Source organism: Aricia agestis, chromosome 5 (genome assembly GCF_905147365.1).
Source record: "Aricia agestis chromosome 5, ilAriAges1.1, whole genome shotgun sequence".
Lineage (NCBI taxonomy): Eukaryota > Metazoa > Arthropoda > Insecta > Lepidoptera > Lycaenidae > Aricia > Aricia agestis.
In genome coordinates this window covers 13,146,546-13,167,201 of record NC_056410.1, presented here as the reverse complement: position 1 = coordinate 13,167,201, position 20,656 = coordinate 13,146,546, and the positions used below count along the sequence as shown (strand labels likewise).

General features: G+C 33.2%; 1 long non-coding RNA gene across 1 annotated transcript; it reads left to right on the top strand.

Moving 5' to 3' along the window:
- Nucleotides 1-1,271: 1,271 nt before the first annotated feature.
- LOC121727521 lies at nucleotides 1,272-19,580 on the top strand. Its single transcript, XR_006035687.1, has 4 exons — nucleotides 1,272-1,282; nucleotides 3,357-3,365; nucleotides 17,311-17,313; nucleotides 19,451-19,580. It is a non-coding gene; the product is annotated as an uncharacterized LOC121727521 (long non-coding RNA).
- Nucleotides 19,581-20,656: the final 1,076 nt, after the last annotated feature.

The following is a 20,656-nucleotide window of genomic DNA, read 5'->3' as shown; positions in this document are numbered from 1 at the left end:
ACGTATATTAGAATTTTTCAAAGTTCAGCCTAAAGGAGGGATTAACGTTTTGAAATTTCGCACGCGTGTTTCTCTTAACGATGAAGGCGTCCACTAAGACGATTTATTCAATCCCCAAAAGTGTTAAATGCTAACTTTTATCACTGTAAAAAGGTAGTATACTTTAAAGAATATTAATACGACAGATACAAAGCCAAAATTTAGAAAAAAGTTCAAAAAGACACCGTCACTCTTTGACATGCGCGCCGAAATTCATGAAAAACATGGTTTTGTATTGCAAACATACATTAGTTTAAGACTTAAAGGGGCTTATTCGAACAGTTACGGGCTAGTGACCAAATTTGCATTATTTAATGGAAGTTTTACTAAGGATTTACTAAAAAAAATATGTGAAAACGTACGCTGAATTATAAATACCCACCATTTTTGGGTATTTACCCAATCTACCCGGTAAATACCCAATCTACCCGGTAAATACCCAGGTGGGTAGATTGGGTATTTACCCATCGCCCATCTCTACATGCAAGGGTCAAAAGTAACGTAAAATGTTACAAAAGTAACATTCTGGCAACGCTGCGGCAACGACGGTCGAGACCACAGACTACTAAGGGATACTACGTATGTTGAGACTCGAGACGTCTTTCACCACAGATTACTAGTTTTTTTTTTCCATATAATGGCACTTCGGCTATAACCATGGCCAGTGTCGAGTATAGTATTGTAAACTGACCGTCACATACGATAAGTGACCGTCATTTATAATAAATGACCGTCATTTAAAGTCATTTATTGTCAGATAGGTCAGATATAATAATTAGTATGTTTTACTTGGTGTGACAATAATTTTGTAAAAAAATTAAGTTTTGAGCATACTCAAAACTTTATGAATGTAAAATGATACCTACTAACTTTTTAAAGCGACTTAGTTAGTAACTAGCAACTAAACTTAGGAGTAAATAAATAAAGGTTCTTTTTTTTCAAGTTTTAGTGTCAGTTATATTTGTTGCAAGTTAAATACTTTCCTCTTCTTCATCTACTTCGTCAGTCCTGTCGATTCCTTGGATTTCAAATTCTAAGGCATCGGCAGAAATGAGGAAGTCCGGTTCTGTCGGAATCATGTGGATTTTCTTCTAAATTATCTAAGTATTTTAAATTTTGCCTCACCGTTTAAGACTTTAAGGGTTATATTATTTCGGAATTACACGAAAAACAATAAATATCCGTTATTTTTTTTATTAAAATTTCAATTAAAAATTTAAGGTGCAGTACGTTTTAGTATAAAGTGACCATAGTGAAAGTGAAAGTGAAAAAATATTTATACCTACTTCCATACTAATAATATCATAAATGCGAAAGTGTGTCTGTCTGTCCGTCCGTCCGTCTGTCTGCCTGTCTGTCTGTCTGTTACCTCTTCATGCCGAAACCGCTGAACCGATTATGCAATTTGACAATAGAATATCAATAGAAAACCATTGAAAGAACATGGGACATTTTTTGACCGACTTCCAAAAAGGAGGAGGTGATACGTTTGGCTGTATGTATCTTTTTTTATTATTTTTTTATGTATGTTCAACGATTACTCAGCTGTTTGTGGTCCGATTTACAAAATTCTTTTTGTGTTGTATAGGGTTTGACTCGAATTTGGTACCATGTTCATAAAAATGGTGACTTGATGATGGGATCCATGAGTAATCGAGGGAACTCCTCAAAATTTATATGGAAACATATAGTGATTTCTATTTTTTCTGAAGTGTTTCAGGCATATACTACCAAAAAGTAAGATTTTGCACCAGGATGTACCCTGGTTCCGAAGCTACCCAACAGAACTTTTGAATCCTTATATGTAGATACAAGTTCGAGGATTTTGGCTTTATTTAAACTACTCCAAGCAAAAGCCAATGAATTCTACATTATTTCTGCTGAACATAGGCTAAGTAAATTTTATTTTGGAAAAAATTGGGTTTCGTAAGATATTTGGGATTTTCGGACGCCAGGTGTAAAATCAACCAAAAAAGTTACTTATTTTGCGTACGCTGCCGGAACTATAAAAGATCGAACCATAAAATGTTATAAGTAATTGTAGATCTTATAAATATGTACGAAAAAGTACGCGACACACTATAATTATATATGTCGAGTGAGGCACAATAACCATTTTTTTATTTAAAAATCTTGGTTTTTTTTGGGCTACATTAAATTACTTAAAATATAACGATAGTGGGCGTCACTAAGCGGGGGTGCGCGTGCGGGAGGAAGACAATCAGCTATGCAGTGTGCACTATATTGCATCCCTTCGGATAATGATGCTTCCGCGTCGTCGATGTCAGCATTGGAGTCTATGAATTGACCTGGGAATCATTTTGCTGACCGAGTCTTTCCTGGGTAGGCTTTTTGCAGCCGTAACCGACATCCACGCGGGCGGAGCCGCGGGCGACCGCTAGTAATAATATGTACATTGTACAACTCTAAGACAACAAGCTATAAGTAATATAGCCTTGTGGTCTCATAGGTAACTAAAAAGTGTAAAATTATTATTTTTTAACAAAGAATTAAAACCGACTTCCAAGGTAAAAACAAAAGTAATATTCGTAAAAATAATCTAAAAAGAATCAAATAATTTTTATTCCTTATTATAGTGCCGTCTTCAGACTTCGCCTAAACCTTAACTATTTCTGTACTCAATCTTCGTACTTTTGAAGTCGGTACCAGCTTACCTTAGCGTAAGTTCTATGTCAAGGATCTCAGAACTTTTCCGGGCTGGTAGCGACTTCAAAAGTACGAAGATTGAGTACAGAAATAGTTGAGGTTTAGGCGAAGTCTGAAGACGGCACTATAATAAGGAATAAAAATTATTTGATTTTTTTAGATTATTTTTACGAATATTACTTTTGTTTTTACCTTGGATGTCGGTTTTAATTTTTTGTTAAAAAATAATAATGTATGTAAGCCGTACCCAAGCTGTAGCACATCCACACAATATATCAAATGAAAGGGCTCGAAAAGCTGAAAAGGTGAAAAAATGTTACTCACTGACTTTTCCAAAACCACTTTATATTCACTGTTTCTGTATTGCAGGAGATGAACGACATCTGTTAAGATGTAAAGATTCTACCATAATACCAGTCTCTTTTTATATAATTGAGCTGAAGAAAGTAAAACTTACAAAGAAAAAACATATCTGACGTTTCTGACAATAAATGACCAAAAATGACGGTCGAAATGAATAAATGACCATAAATGACGAATCTGACCGTCTGTCAGATATAACGTGACGGTCAATTTACAACTCTAGTCGAGTATAATATTATGGCGGGAAAACAATATTCTTTATACAATTTTTTCTATATGAAAGACAGGTCAGTCAGGTCTAAAGTATAGTCAAAGTCTAAGTATAAAGTCAATACAGTCAAGAAGTCAAGTCGGTCGATTCAGTAAAGTGGTAGGACGCTTTACTGAAACTTTTGATGGAGTTTTGGAGGGAACACAAAAGAGCACGTTTCTGGTTATTACATCACTTTCCTACACTTGTGCACGATAACGAATATTTAATGGTTAATATCCTACCAATATTACACATTAAAAACCCAGATAACACAATTTTAGGAAAATAATATAAAAACACAACATCACTCTTTCACATTCTTCCGATTACTAGTTTAAATTTGTAGATCGTGTGTAGATCTTTCACACAGATTACTAGTCTTTCACCTGTACTTTTTTTTTAAATTTATTGGGAGCTGGAAACGAGTCCTTAGCTCCAAAAAAAATACAATAAAAACAAGGAATGTCTTTCTTCCATAGACATAATATATACTGTCGTAAAGACCACCTGACAACTCGAAAATGCGTGACCATTTTTGATCTGTCAATGTATGCGTGGGCTAGTGATGTATATTTTACTATCGATAGTATAGTATTTTGCTATCGATAGTTTAGTCCGTTCGAGTTATTTTACCTGAGTTTCTATAAGAAATAAATAATATGCAACTTTGATAGATTTGTATTTCAAATTACGTATCTACGTATCATAAATTTTAATTGGCAAAAAAAGGTGACGATTGAAAAGTAGATACACATTTTCTTTTGGAATGATTTTTCAATCGTCGGATATGTTATGACATGACCCCCTTATAGGGGTAAATAATTTACACTTAACACATTATAAAGTTACTTACTTATTTATTACTCAGGTAAAATCTATCTGATAAATCAGTCCTTACATTGAAAGTAAACGTTGAAAGTAAACAACACACATAGTATATTATATTTTATTCTTAAATTAAATACTTACTTACATATTATAAAATATCATAATATTTTATTACAATTATTTTGAACCGACTTCCAAACAGGAGGAGTCTAGACGTTCGCCTGTGGATATATTTTTATGTATGTTCAACGATTACTCCGCCGTTTATGAACTGATTTTCAAATTTTTTCTTTTGCTGTACATTCTATTGTTCCGAGTAGGTATCATGTTCACAAAAGTGGTGGTCTGGTGATGGAAACAATGAGAAATCGAGGTGACTCCTTGATATTCAAATGGGAACATATGGTCCCAGAAAACGTTCAAAATCTTTCGATAAATAAATTTAAAAAAGTAGTCAAAGAACGTTTTGTGCCAAAGCCAAAATGATTTCATAAACGATGGCACATCTTGGGAGTAGAATGCTGAATGACTGCTTGCAAGGCTACTTCTACATGACTTACAATTATTATGTATCTATCTATGTTTACATTGTATAATTTTTATTACAGCATTGTAAATTTTGTTTTAAAAGATTATTTTTTTCTCACTTTTTTTGGTAAAAAGTGGGCCCCGTGCGAGTTTCTTACGCCGGTTCTTCTCGTCGGCTTAGTTCCCGAACCGGTGGTAGGCACCATGTATTCTGAACATATATTTTATTTTAGATTTGTTCAGAAATAAAGCAATTTTGATTTTGATTTTTTAAAACACCAACTGTAAGTATAGAAAACCTTAAGGACAGCTAAAATGAGTAAAATTGTTATTTTTAAACAAAAAATTATAACCGACTTCCAAGGCAATAACAATAGTAATATTATACTTAAATGAACTAAAAAGTATTAAATAATTCTTATTCTGTACTCAGTATTAATTCTGTTCTCAATCTTCATTATTTTGCAATCGGTACCAGCTAACCTAATCGCCAGTTCTCTGACAGAATAGGTATAACAGCAACTTATATACTTAGGACTGGTACCGACTTCAAAATTATGAAGATTGAGTACAGAATAAGGATTATTTAATACTTTTTAGTTCATATAAGTATAATCTTAAATGAACTAAAAAGCATTAATTGCTTATAATTGCTTATTTTTAATAATTGCTTCAGTAACAAGTGCAACAGTATGTCAAACTTACTGGCACAAATAAAGTTGGGATAGCTCCTTTAACCAAAATAGTATTTATTCTAATTTTTCTTTAAAAATTTTCAATGAAATGTTTGCTACATATTGTTGAATTTTTCTTGGGATTCCAACCAACACGCCCAATTAATTTCAGCCATTTTCCTCTTATTAGAGGATCTTGAGGGAATCTGTAAAACAAATGATTATGATATATAAATATAAACCTTCCTCTCACTCTATATTATAGTAGTTATATTATATTAGCTATATTATACTATACTATATTATATTAGTTAAAATAAGATAATATGTCCTTTTTAGTCCGGCCGCACATTTTCCGAATTTCTGATCACAAAAATTCGGACGCCCCGCCCCGCTCATACATTTTGACACGTCAGAAATTCTTTTAGTATGATGGGTCTACAACAAATTTTATGAACAGAGTGCGTTCCGCCGGGCGTCCGATTTTTTCTGATCAGAAATTTCGGATAATGTGCGGCCGGGCTTGAGGTGATAAATATTAAGGTAAATGATTTTTATTTTAGATTTATGTTATTGTAAAATATCGATAAGCATATCGATAAATTTGATTCAAGCACTAGCGTATATGTAAGAAATTTTGATGAAAAATTTTTCTTCAAAATTTGTGTAATATAGGAACAATAGTACCTTTAGTTACGCAAAATATGAAAGTAAAAGGGAGGATTCGCAATATTTTATTAGAAATAGAGAACTAAAGACAGAATATAGCAAAAATAAACACATCGTATCAATTAGGACATGAAGATTAATTACGGGTGAAATGTATATTTTTCAGGATTATTCCTATGATTTACACTGCAATCACTCACAGCACAAGTTATTATTGTTATATATAATAGTATTTGTTGAAAATAACATACGATTTAAATAATAAATTGCAAATACCGAAAGGGCATAAAAACGATTGACGACTTTTGACGACCTGTCAAATAAAAGTTGTTACAATTTTCATTAGACTGCCTCTCTCTTTTCATCTTGTTATAATTCCATAAAGGATTTTCTTCTCTCTCGCACTCTTTGTTGGTCTTTAGCATTATAGGTTTATGCTTTCTTCTATGTTGGTTCCACAGACTACTTAGGGATACTACGTATGGTTGGTTCTCACCATAGACATAATATATACTGTCGTAAAGACCACCTGACAACTCGAAAATGCGTGACCATTTTTGATCTGTCAATGTGTGCGTGTGCTAGTGATGTATATTTTACTATCGATAGTATAGTATTTTGCTATCGATAGTTTAGTCCGTTCGAGTTATTTTACCTGAGTTTCTATAAGAAATAAATAATATGCAACTTTGATAGATTTGTATTTCAAAATAAGGTATCATAAATTTTAATTGGCAAAAAAAGGTGACGATTGAAAAGTAGATACACATTTTCTTTTGGAATGATTTTTCAATCGTCGGATATGTTATGACATGGGGTTCTTATAGAGGTAAATAATTTACACTTAACACATTATAAAGTTACTTATTTATTACTCAGGTAAAATCTATCTGGTAAATCAGTCCTTACATTGAAAGTAAACGTTGAAAGTACACACATAGTATATTATATTTTATTCTTAAATTAAATACATATTATAAAATATCATAATATTTTATTACAATTATTTTGAACCGACTTCCAAACAGGAGGAGTCTAGACGTTCGCCTGTGGATATATTTTTATGTATGTTCAACGATTACTCCGCCGTTTATGAACCGATTTTCAAATTTTTTCTTTTGCTGTACATTGTATTGTTCCGAGTAGGTATCATGTTCACAAAAGTGGTGGTCTGGTGATGGAAACAATGAGAAATCGAAGTGACTCCTTGATATTCAAATGGGAACATATGGTCCCAGAAAACGTTCAAAATCTTTCGATTAATAAATTTAAAAAAGTAGTCAAAGAACGTTTTGTGCCAAAGCCAAAATGATTTCATAATTGATGGCACATCTTGGGAGTAGAATGCTGAATGACTGCTTGCAAGGCTACTTCTACATGACTTACAATTATTATGTATCTATCTATGTTTACATTGTATAATTTTTAGTTACAGCATTGTAAATTTTGTTTTAAAAGATTATTTTTTTTCTCACTTTTTTTGGTAAAAAGTGGGCGTGCGAGTTTCTTACACCGGTTCTTCTCGTCGGCTTAGTTACCGAACCGGTGGTAGGCACCATGTATTCTGAAAATATATTTTATTTTAGATTTGTTCAGAAATAAAGCAATTTTGATTTTGATTTTTTAAAACACCAACTGTAAGTATAGAAAACGTTAAGGACAGCTAAATGAGTAAAATTATTATTTTTAAACAAAAAATTAAAACCGACTTCCAAGGCAATGACAATAGTAATATTATACTTAAATGAACTAAAAAGTATTAAATAATTCTTATTCTGTACTCAGTATTAATTCTGTTCTCAATCTTCATTATTTTGCAATCGGTACCAGCTAACCTAATCGCCAGTTCTCTGACAGAATAGGTATAACAGCAACTTATATACTTAGGACTGGTACCGACTTCAAAATTATGAAGATTGAGTACAGAATAAGGATTATTTAATACTTTTTAGTTCATATAAGTATAATCTTAAATGAACTAAAAAGCATTAATTGCTTATATTGCTTATTTTTAATAATTGCTTCAGTAACAAGTGCAACAGTATGTCAAACTTACTGGCACAAATAAAGTTGGGATAGCTCCTTTAACCAAACTAGTATTTATTCTAATTTTTCTTTAAAAATTTTCAATGAAATGTTTGCCTACATATTGTTGAATTTTTCTTGGGATTCCAACCAACACGCCCAATTAATTTCAGCCATTTTCCTCTTATTAGAGGATCTTGAGGGAATCTGTAAAACAAATGATTATGATGTATAAATATAAACCTTCCTCTAGTTTTAGAGTCACTCTATATTATAGTAGTTATATTATATTAGCTATATTATACTATACTATATTATATTAGTTAAAATAAGATAATATGTCCTTTTTAGTCCGGCCGCACATTTTCCGAATTTTTGATCACAAAAATTCGGACGCCCCGCCCCGCTCATACATTTTGACACGTCAGAAATTCTTTTAGTATGATGGGTCTACAACAAAATGTATACTATATAACAGAGTGCGTTCCGCCGGGCGTCCGAATTTTTCTGATTAGAAATTTCGGATAATGTGCGGCCGGGCTTAAGGTGATAAATATAAAGGTAAATGATTTTTATTTTAGATTTATGTTATTGTAAAATATCGATAAGCATATCGATAAAATTGATTCAAGCACTAGCGTATATGTAAGAAATTTTTATGAAAAATTTTTCTTCAAAATTTGTGTAATATAGGAACAATAGTACCTTTAGTTACGCAAAATATGAAAGTAAAAGGGAGGATTCACAATATTTTATTTGAAATAGAGAACTAAAGACCAGAATATAGCAAAAATAAACACATCGTAGCAATTAGGACATGAAGATTAATTACGGGTGAAATGTATATTTTTCAGGATTATTCCTATGATTTACACTGCAATCACTCACAGCACAAGTTATTATTGTTATATATAATAGTATTTGTTGAAAATAACATACGATTTAAATAATAAATTGCAAATACCGGAAGGGCATAAAAACGATTGACGACTTTTGACGACCTGTCAAATAAAAGTTGTTACAATTTTCATTAGACTGCCTCTCTCTTTTCATCTTGTTATAATTCCATAAAGGATTTTCTTCTCTCTCGCACTCTTTGTTGGTCTTTAGCATTATATTATGTCTATGGTTCTCACCACAGGCTCTCACCAATGTTCACACTAAGCACTATTTACAAAAAAAAAAAAAAAAAACACTACGGTACCCAGTGTTCCCAACTTAGGGGTTTTCCCCCCAGATTTAGGGGTTAAATAAGTGAGATGGGATTTTTTTAGGGGTCTAAAATTTTTAGGGGTATTTTCAGGGATTTTTATACTTTTTAATATTTTTAAATTGTTGATATTAATATTAATTATTTCTTGACCTAGCGACTTCTAGCGACATCTATTACGTAATTCTATGACCACTCTGTGGTGACTGGCGGCAATACTGATGGTCCGATTTACATTAAATCGTAATGATGTCACTTGTGCAACATTTAATCCAACAAATAAAATGTTGAATTTATTCAATAATAAGATGTACGACTTCAAAACATCTGAATCTTCAGATGAAGATGAAATATTTAACTAAAATTAGCCCAATCCGTTCAGCCGTTTTCGAGTTTTAGCGTTACTAACATAATTGAAAATCCATTTTTATATATATACAGATTTTAGGGGGAAAACAGAAAAATTAAGGCGATTTAAGGGTTTTTGACACCAATTTAGGGATAAATATTTTTGAGAGGTGGTAACACTGACGGTACCTATTTTTTACAATTTAAACTTTTTCCATCGTTGAGCATATATAACGGTATAAACATTTGAAGAAATTGTAATTAGACAGTAAATCTTCTGGGCGGCGGGGTACACTTATATCTTCATCTTTACAAATTTTATCTATTTCAAAGCAGAGTAAAATTCTGTCCACTCCAGACCTAGTGCTTTGCAATCAAAGATTATATTATGTTTGAGGTCAGCATCATTTTCTAAGCATTTGGGGCATTTTGCATCATCTAAAATTCTTAATTTATGGAGGTGGGAGGGGACCAAGCAATGTCCAAATCTCATCCTTGTTATTACTGATCGTGGCTTGAAAATACTCAAATTTCTCAAGAAAGCTCTTTTCCGTAGCTTGACTTGAACTTGTCAATAAAATTTTCGTAAAAGTTTCGGCTACTCGTCACAAGTGGCAGTGTCATCGCTCTGCACGGTCCCTATTAAATACAGTTTAACAAACACGTTGTAAATATTATGATCAAATATATACTAGTAATCTGTGATTATGATTTATATAAATTATGTAGTTAAGAAAATTGGAAATAATTATGATGTAGTTATAGTGTGTGTTTAATTTACGACATTACAAGAAACAATCGAATCTATGTAAAGTATTATAATCTTTGTATATGTCATAAGTCGAGTTCGTTTCGTTTTTCAATGCACATTACGCATGCGGGAAGTTAAAAATGAGTGTCAGTGTAAGTGTCATATTCTAAAATCTGCAGAAATTGTTAGACTGGATTGCACCAACTAACTTTAACTTTAACCTTAACTATAACCGGAAAAATTGACAGATGTCGTATGAGATTATGGGGTGTTTGGACGCCATATTTAACTTTACCCACGCCTCTGGTGCAACCCAGTCTTAGTATTTTATATAACACTAGCTGTTGCCCGCGACTTCGTCCGCGTGGACTTCAGTTTATAGCGCGCGATGTCAACAAAATTGGTGTCAAAAGCTTTTATAAAAAAAACCCTGGTACCCCTTAAATCAATACAGCTGTGCAGTGTGCACACAATAAGTATTTAATTTTTTATATTAAACTTTATATTTAATGCCAAATTTTAAAGCTTATTTAGCCCTCCAATTACACAACTTTACCCATAAACTATTTATCATTATCAAAAATCAAAATCAAAATCAAAATTGTTTTATTTCTGAATAAATTTAAAATAAATGTTTTCAGAAAGTCCTACATGATGCCTACCATTGATAGATTTAAGGTTACGTCACTGCACAGATAAAGTACTGAGTTATTTAATACCGTAGAATAGATATAACAATAAAAAAAAATCGAAACTTAAATGTAAGATGATACCACGTCTTTTAGAAAGACTTTTGAGCAAGCGTCAGCGCGATGTAGAAGACGCCATCTATTATGAATTGTTGGAACTAACTTAATTTGAACAAATTTACGCATTTTCACCCCCTTACAACCCTTTTTTCTAGTAAAAAAGTAGCCTATGTCCTTTCTCAGGCTTTAGACTATCTGTATACAAAATTTCATTGCAATCGGTTCGGAAGTTTTGGCGTTTGGCGTGAAAGCGAGACTGACATACAGACAGACAAACAAACAGACAGAGATACTTTTGGCGTTTGGCGTGAAAGCGAGACTGACAGACAGACAGACAGAGATACTTTCGCATTTATAATATTAGTATAGATTATGTGCACACTGCACAGCTGTTTTTGGGTATTTTGATTAATTAAGGGCCGCGCTACACCGGAATGGAGCTGCCATGCGAGGCGAGCACTTTCAGCGCTGCCATTCCGGTGTAGCGCGGCCCTAAGAGGGGTACCACTTACCAGGGTTTTAAAAAGTTTTTAAATTTGACACAAATTTTGTTGACACCGCGCGCTATAAACTAAAGTCCACGCAGACGATGTCGCGGGCAACAGCTAGTTATGAATAAAAACAATATTATATAGTAAAGTAGGTATGATTAGTTCTGTTACAATAATAAAGTAAAAAATAAAACGCCATCTGTTTTCATATATTAGAATTAAAATGTTGATTGCATTGATATATTTTCTGGATGGAATATAGGCCAACACGGTACACTCGAACTCCTTTATTTTAGAGCGCCTTCTGTTGTCAACTTGTCACTTAAATTAGAAATGCAGTAGGAGTTCTATAAGATAAGATAAATTGATTATTATTATATCAAGTGATTATATTATTAAACATAATATTCTAACGTATTAAAAACTATAAACAAAAACATACTAACTAATAAGTATGATTAGTTCTATGTTACAATAAAGTAAAAAATAAAACGCCATCTGTTGAATCGTATTAGAACTAAAATGTTCATTGCATCGATATATTTCTGGATTTTTTATAATCTATACTAATATTATAAATGCGAAAGTATCTCTGTCTGTCTGTCTGTCTTGCTTTCACACCAAAACTACCGAACCGATTGTAATGAAATTTTATATACAGATAGTCTAAAGCCTGAGAAAGGACATAGGCTACTTTTATACTGGAAAAAAGGGTTGTAAGGGGTGAAAATACGAAAATTTGTTCAAATTAAGTTAGTTCCAAAAATTCATACTAGATGGCGCCGTTCGTCTCTTACATCGCGCTAACGCTTGCCCTACATCTTTCTATAAGAGGTGGTATCATCATACATACAAGTTTCGATTTTTTCGATTGTTATTTCTTTTTTACGTTATTTACTCGTAATAAGTAAGTACTTTATATCATATACAGTGACGTAACCTTAAACCTGTCAATGATAAATAGTTTATGGGTAAAGTTGTTTAATTGGGGGGGCTAAATAAGCTTTAAAATTTGGCATAAAATATAAAGTTTAATTTTAATAAAAAATGAAATATTATGTGCACACTGCACAGCTGTTTTGATTTAAGGGGTACCAGGGTTTTTTTTATAAAAGCTTTTGACACCAATTTTGTTGACATCGCACGCTATAAACTGAAGTCAACAGCTAGTATTATACATAAAATATGTTTAAGATTTTTGAAATTTTATTTTAATACACATCCAAGACCCAGGAACATTGAAAACGTTTTGTTCCGCCTGCGGGGCTCGAACCCAGGACCCCCGGGATGAGCGCTGGCCACGCACTCTAGAATAACTGTGTACAAAATTTTATTGCAATCGGTTCAGTAGTTTTGGCGTGAAAGCAAGACAGACAGACAGACAGACAGACAGACAGAGATACTTTCGCATTTATAATATTAGTATGGATATGGATTAGAAATGCAGTAGGAGTTCTATAAGATAAGATAGATTGATTATTATTATACCAAGTGATAATATTATTAAACATAATATTCTAACGTATTAAAAACTATAAACAAAAACATAATCTATACTAATATTATAAATGCGAAAGTATATCTGTCTGTCTGTCTGTCTCACTTTCACGCCAAAACTACCGAATCGATTGTAATGAAATTTTGTACACAGATAGTCTAAAGCCTGAGAAAGGACATAGGCTACTTTTTAACCGGAAAAAAAGGTTGTAAGGGGGTAAAAATCCGTAAATTTGTTCAAATTAAGTTACTTCCAAAAATACATAATAGATGGCGCCGTGCCGTCTCCTACATCGCGCTGACGCTTGCGCAAAAGTCTTTCTATAAATGTGGTATCATCTTACATTCGATTTTCGGTTTTTTCGATTGTCATTTCTTTATTAAATTATAACTTTGTACTTTATCTATGCAGTGATGAGTGACGTAACCTTAAACCTATCAATGATAGTTTATGGGTAAAGTTGTGTAATTGGGGGGCTAAAATATATACTTTAAAATTTGCCATAAATAAAGTTTAATTTAAAAAAATTAAATAAGTTATGTGCACACTGCACAGCTGTTTTTGGGTGTTTTGATTTAAGGGGTACCAGGGTTTTTTTTTATAAAAGCTTTTGACACCAATTTTGTTGTTTGAACATCGCGCGCTATAAACTGAGGTCCACGCGGACGAAGTCGCGGGCAACAGCTAGTAACTAATAAGTATGATTAGTTCTATGTTACAATGAAGTAAAAAACAAAACGCCATCTGTTGAATCGTATTAGAACTAAAATGTTCATTGCATCGATATATTTCTGGATTTTTTATAATATTATACATAAAATATATTTAAGATTTTTGAAATTTTATTTTAATACACATCCAAGACCCAGGAGCATTGAAAACTTTTTGTTCCGCCTGCGGGACTCGAACCCAGGACCCCCGGGATGAGCGCTGGCCACGCGCAATGCGAATTCATTTTCATCGATATTTTCATGGAAATAAGATATTTTCCCACATCAAAATGTAACCAATATCCTTTCTCAGACTCTAGAATAACTATGTACAAAATTTCATTGCAATCGGTTCAGTAGTTTTGGCGTGAAAGCGAGACAGACAGACAGACAGACAGAGATACTTTCGCATTTATAATATTAGTACGGATATGGATTAGAAATGCAGTAGGAGTTCTATAAGATAAGATAGATTGATTATTATTATACCAAGTGATAATATTATTAAACATAATATTCTAACGTATTAAAAACTATAAACAAAAACATAATAACTAATAAATATGATTAGTTCTATGTTACAATGAAGTAAAAAATAAAACGCCATCTGTTGAATCGTATTAGAACTAAAATGTTCATTGCATCGATATATTTCTGGATTTTTTATAATATTATACATAAAATATATTTAAGATTTTTGAAATTTTATTTTAATACACATCCAAGATCCAGGAACATTGAAAACTTTTTGTTCCGCCTGCGGGACTCGAACCCAGGACCCCCGGGATGAGCGCTGGCCACGCGCAATGCGAATTCATTTTCATCGATATTTTCATGGAAATAAGATATTTTCCCACATCAAAATGTAGCCTATGTCCTTTCTCAGACTCTAGAATAACTGTGTACAAAATTTTATTGCAATCGGTTCAGTAGTTTTGGCGTGAAAGCGAGACAGACAGACAGAGATACTTTCGCATTTATAATATTAGTATGGATTCTCCCAGTCATTTCGTTTAATTGCTTTTTCGGCTACCTGTAAATATAAAACGTAACGTAACGTAACTAATAATTATAATTATAATATTATAAAACGCTGCATCCATTGAGGTACAATAGACTGGAGAGAGCCTATCGGTGCATTTATAAGCGTCAAAAGCGTGTAATGTTATGTCCTACTTACTAGGACAAAACAAAGGAGTCGGTCTGCATATTATTTCATGTAATAAAATCCATACTAATATTATAAATGCGAAAGTATCTCTGTCTGTCTGTCTGTCTGTCTGTCTGTCTGTCTGTCTGTCTTGCTTTCACGCCAAAACTACTAAACCGATTGCAATGAAATTTTGTACACAGTTATTCTAGAGTCTGAGAAAGGACATAGGCTACATTTTGATGTGGGAAAATATCTTATTTCCATGAAAATATCGATGAAAATGAATTCGCATTGCGCGTGGCCAGCGCTCATCCCGGGGGTCCTGGGTTCGAGTCCCGCAGGCGGAACAAAAAGTTTTCAATGTTCCTGGGTCTTGGATGTGTATTAAAATAAAATTTCAAAAATCTTAAACATATTTTATGTATAATATTATAAAAAATCCAGAAATATATCGACGCAATGAACATTTTAGTTCTAATACGATTCAACAGATGGCGTTTTATTTTTTACTTTATTGTACCATAGAACTAATCATACTTATTAGTTGTTAGTATGTTTTTGTTTATAGTTTTTAATACGTTAGAATATTATGTTTAATAATATAATCACTTGGTATAATAATAATCAATCTATCTTATCTTATAGAACTCCTACTGCATTTCTAATCCATACTATCCATACTAATATTATAAATGCGAAAGTATCTCTGTCTGTCTGTCTGTCTGTCTGTCTGTCTGTCTTGCTTTCACGCCAAAACTACTGAACCGATTGCAATGAAATTTTGTACACAGTTATTCTAGAGTCTGAGAAAGGACATAGGCTACATTTTGATGTGGGAAAATATCTTATTTCCATGAAAATATCGATGAAAATGAATTCGCATTGCGCGTGGCCAGCGCTCATCCCGGGGGTCCTGGGTTCGAGTCCCGCAGGCGGAACAAAAAGTTTTCAATGTTCCTGGGTCTTGGATGTGTATTAAAATAAAATTTCAAAAATCTTAAACATATTTTATGTACTAGCTGTTGCCCGCGACTTCGTCCGCGTGGACTTCAGTTTATAGTACTTTATAGCGCGCGATGTCAACAAAATTGGTGTCAAAAGCTGTGTATAAAAAAAAAACCCTGGTACCCCTTAAATCAATACAGCTGTGCAGTGTGCACACAATAAGTATTTCATTTTTTTATATTAAATTTTATATTTTATGCCAAATTTTAAAGCTTATTTAGCCCCCCGATTACACAACTTTACCCATAAACTATTTATCATTGATAGATTTAAGGTAACGTCACTGCACAGATAAAGTACCTACTGAGTTATTTAATACCGTAGAATAGATATAACAATCGAAAAAAATCGAAACTTAAATGTAAGATGATACCACGTCTTATAGGAAGACTTTTGAGCAAGCGTCAGCGCGATGTAGAAGACGCACGGCGCCATCTATTATGAATTGTTGGAACTAATTTAATTTGAACAAATTTACGCATTTTCACCCCCTTACAACCCTTTTTTCCAGTAAAAAAAGTAGCCTATGTCCTTTCTCAGGCTTTAGACTATCTGTATAAGTATAGATTATGTGCACACTGCACAGCTGTTTTTGGGTATTTTGATTAATTAAGGGCCGCGCTACACCGGAATGGCAGCGGCGAGGCGAGCACTTTCAGCGCTGCCATTCCGGTGTAGCGCGGCCCTAAGAGGGGTACCACTTACCAGGGTTTTAAAAAGTTTTTAAATTTGACACAAATTTTGTTGACACCGCGCGCTATAAACTAAAGTCCACGCGGACGAAGTCGCGGGCAACAGCTAGTTGTTAATAAAGGTGTTTAGTGAACATTTAATGCTAGATATTGTTGAGTTTTGTAGTTCCGCTAAATAATAAACCGTAGGAATGGTCAAAGAATGCCTCAAACACGTGGATTTATAATAAGGCATTAGTGATAAAAATGTCACATCAATTAATAATTTGGATATAAAAATTGCATAGCTTTTTACGTGTGTTTACGGATTCTCATCACTTGAACTATAGTTAATCGATATCATGAACTAATTGACTTTCTTTCCTGTTTCATAATGTGCTTCGAAATAATCGACAAATAGAAATATTCAAGAAAATAAACGCACACTACTTGTATGAAAATAAGCACAAAATGGCCTCGCGATGACAGGCTAAGACTACATCTATACTATAATACTTTATCTATGGCTGCATCAAAGTGTAGGAGACATATACACTGTGACACAAGAATTTTATATACATCTAAGAAAGAGGGATTTTCATTTATATTTTTTAATTTTAATTTTAACAATCTTAACTAGATGGCGTAAGGATAGACACTTCTAGATTTTCTATAGAGACCGTGCAGAGCGATGACACTGCCACTAGTGACGAGTAGCCGAAACTTTTACGAAAATTTTATTGTCAAGCTCTAGTTGAGCTACAGAAAATTATAAGATTTCTTGAGACATTTGGGAATTTATAAGAAAGGAAATGCATTGTTGTGTTCCCGGATTTTCTAATACATACAAGAAAAATAAAGGGAAATCGAACGAAGTAAAATTTTACTATTTTTCTGCCAAAAGTATTCACATCCCTTGGCATATTGAAAAACGAAAGAAATGGATAAAACCGGTAAAAACCAACGTAAGCATTTAAAAAGTTCCATGAATGTTATGTGTAGACTCGTAAAAACACTGGATTTTGTAGATTATAAACAAATTCATTTTTGATGAACACAATATGAACCTAACCTATAACCTTTGCTTCTTTCAGTAAACATCCAAAGTGGCTTCCATCTAAATTGATATACATACATAAGCACCGCTCATTTATTTGGCATAAATTTGCATCAAAAGTAAGGATAATTTGGAGAAGTCCTGCCAGGAATTCAACACTGAGGATAGTATTGAACTTGAACCATCTTGTCAAAGTGTTGGTTCTCAAAAGGATGATTCTTCCAGTAGGCAATAGATTAATAGTGCGGTCTTTGGGTGTTATTTAAAGAATACTTATTTGGTGTTTGCACTGATGAGGTCCAGACTGAAATTAGTTAAAAATAGTGACAAACAAAAGTTGTGAAGATGGTATCGAGCGATTCGCAGAAGGTTGATGAAATAAAAGCATTTATTTTAGTGAACTTGTTTTATTTTATTAATCCACAAGCATTTTCAGTAATAATTATAAGTATTTTTGCATAATCATTATTTTATTGCAATATTTATCAAGTTTTTACTTTCTATGCTGATGGATGCTACTAATTACTTTTTCTCAATGATATTCTACTTTTGCATACAATATCATTGCTTTTTCAGATATTTTCTTAGATAACTAGTTACTAGATAAGCTTTATACATTTTAATTCACGCTTTCGTTCTTTGTTTACGGTTAGAAACTCATCCATACTAAATATTATAAATGCGAAAGTGTGTGTCTGTTAGCACTTAACGTCCAAACCGCTGAACCAATTTTGCTGAGATTTGGTATGGATTTAATTTGAACCCCGAGAAAGGATAGATAGGATACTTTTTATCCCAGGAAAATGTACGGTTCTCGCGCGATAAATGTTTTTTGGCGCAACGGAGTTGCGGGCGTCATCTAGTCTTTTACTTTAATCCTTCGATCGGGGGTTCTTGGAAATCTGTTGTTGTTCTCGCGGCTGCATGTGGCCATTAAATCATTTTATAGTCTAAAACATAAAAAAAACACTTATGAACTAGCCGGGGTCAAAGAGAATGCGAAACCAAAGTCACTCACAAGTTACTTCTTTTACTCGCATCGTGTCGCTGCTGTCGAATTACGACGCCCTCTATAGTTTCTGCACGGTCCCTATAGGTTCCTCATCGATCTGAAATTATCAAAATATCTTAAACCTAAACATAAATCAAAATATCTTAAACCTAAGCGATCATTGGCCTAAGCGAATAGGCCAGTACACTAGTAATAGTTTAGGAACACGCTGACATAATAAAAACTTGTCAAACTGAAACTTGACAACTGAAAGAGTTTTGGCGGGCATGTCACTTTCAAACTTCTTCTACTTTTTATTGTTGGTGTGGTTTTTATTATTTTTTCCCTAAATTGTGGTTTTTGGGTTTTTGATATTCCTTATTGGTAAAATATTAGCCATTAAATATCCGTTATCTTGCACAAGTGCAGGTAAGATGTTGTCAAAACCAAAATGTATAATTTCTGTGACATTTGGTGTGAATATCGGTAAATAGGGCTATTTCTTCCGTGAATTTAACTAAAATATCGTTATAATAACTTTATTATCCTATTCATTGGAATATTATTGCGTCTTTTTCAAGTTGAAATGTATCAAGTTTTACATTCTTTTGCCCAGTTTTGTAGCAATTATTGATGGTATTCCCTGGTATTACCGATAGTTGTCTACCCATACGCCATCTAGTTACTAAAATGGAAACTGTTTGACAATCAAATTAAAAATAAATGAAAATCCCTCATTATGATACATAATTTTACGCAAAGCACCTAAGCAGGGTTGCCAGATTGGGGGTTTTTTTCGCAATTCTGGGGAAAATTTTGACTCTAGGCGAAAATTTGGGGAAACAGTATCTTTGGGAAAATGTTTGGGGAAAATAAATACACTATGGGGATTTTTTGGGGTTAGCACTTCCAAAAAACATAACAAACAAATGAAACCAACGTCCTTTTCATTCGATTAACATCCTGACAAATTTGTTGTTTGTTTGTTTTGGTTTGTTTGGTCGAGTGCGTAAAAGGCCTGACAGACGTACGAACTTAAATTACGCGGGTTTTAAGTTCGCGAACTTACTCGGCTCGCGTCGGTGACACACGAGAATCGCTCACACTGGATTACCATGCCCCCAGGCTCGCGGCTCGCGGCTCGCGGCTCTTTGCAGGCGATTAAGGCTGGTATAAATAGTCAGTACTCAAGATGCATCTCGGTCTCAAGACACGGTTCAGGCTCTGTGATTGGTTGGCTGTCAACATTTGGAGTCTTGAGACCATATTATCTATATACCAACCTAACTCCTAAGATCGTCGAGCCATAGTCCGCGTACTTACACGCGCGTCTGTCACCCCCTTAAAAAAATTGTCTCTTTGATCGAGCGAGCGACCATGTGTTGTGTATCTGTTTAACTGTCGAGTGATTGAAACTACTAGATCGAATAAAAGTAGTTTCAATTTTATATTCGCTTTTTTTTTCTCTAACAAAGTGATTGGGGATTTTTTTTGAAAACGTATCATTTTGGGGAAATATAAAAATCAGTTTGGGGGAAATCGTAAAATTGCATCTGGCAACCCTGCACCTAAGTCAAAGTATCAATCATTGTTAGGCCCGTTAAATGATTCATTGTTTACGTAGGTAAACATAAGGTTTATGTAAAATTGTTATTTTGTTATTCCACATAATACTTACTCAGGCTACTTTAAATTGCACTATACAATAAAATTAACATACAGAATTTATAAAACAAACGCTTAAATACCTGCTACTATGGCGATTAGGCGATCAGAATCGAAAATGTGGACGCGAGAATTTCAGTGATATTTTTGTGTTATACTATTTTTCATCAATGAAAATCTTCAAATTTTCAGCACTCTGACACGTCTTTCACTTTAATTATTAATATTAATCAAAGTAACATGTAGTTTTCACATTGTAAAACCAAAAATTTAAAATCTTTGTTTTGTAAATTTTATGTCAAAGAGTATTG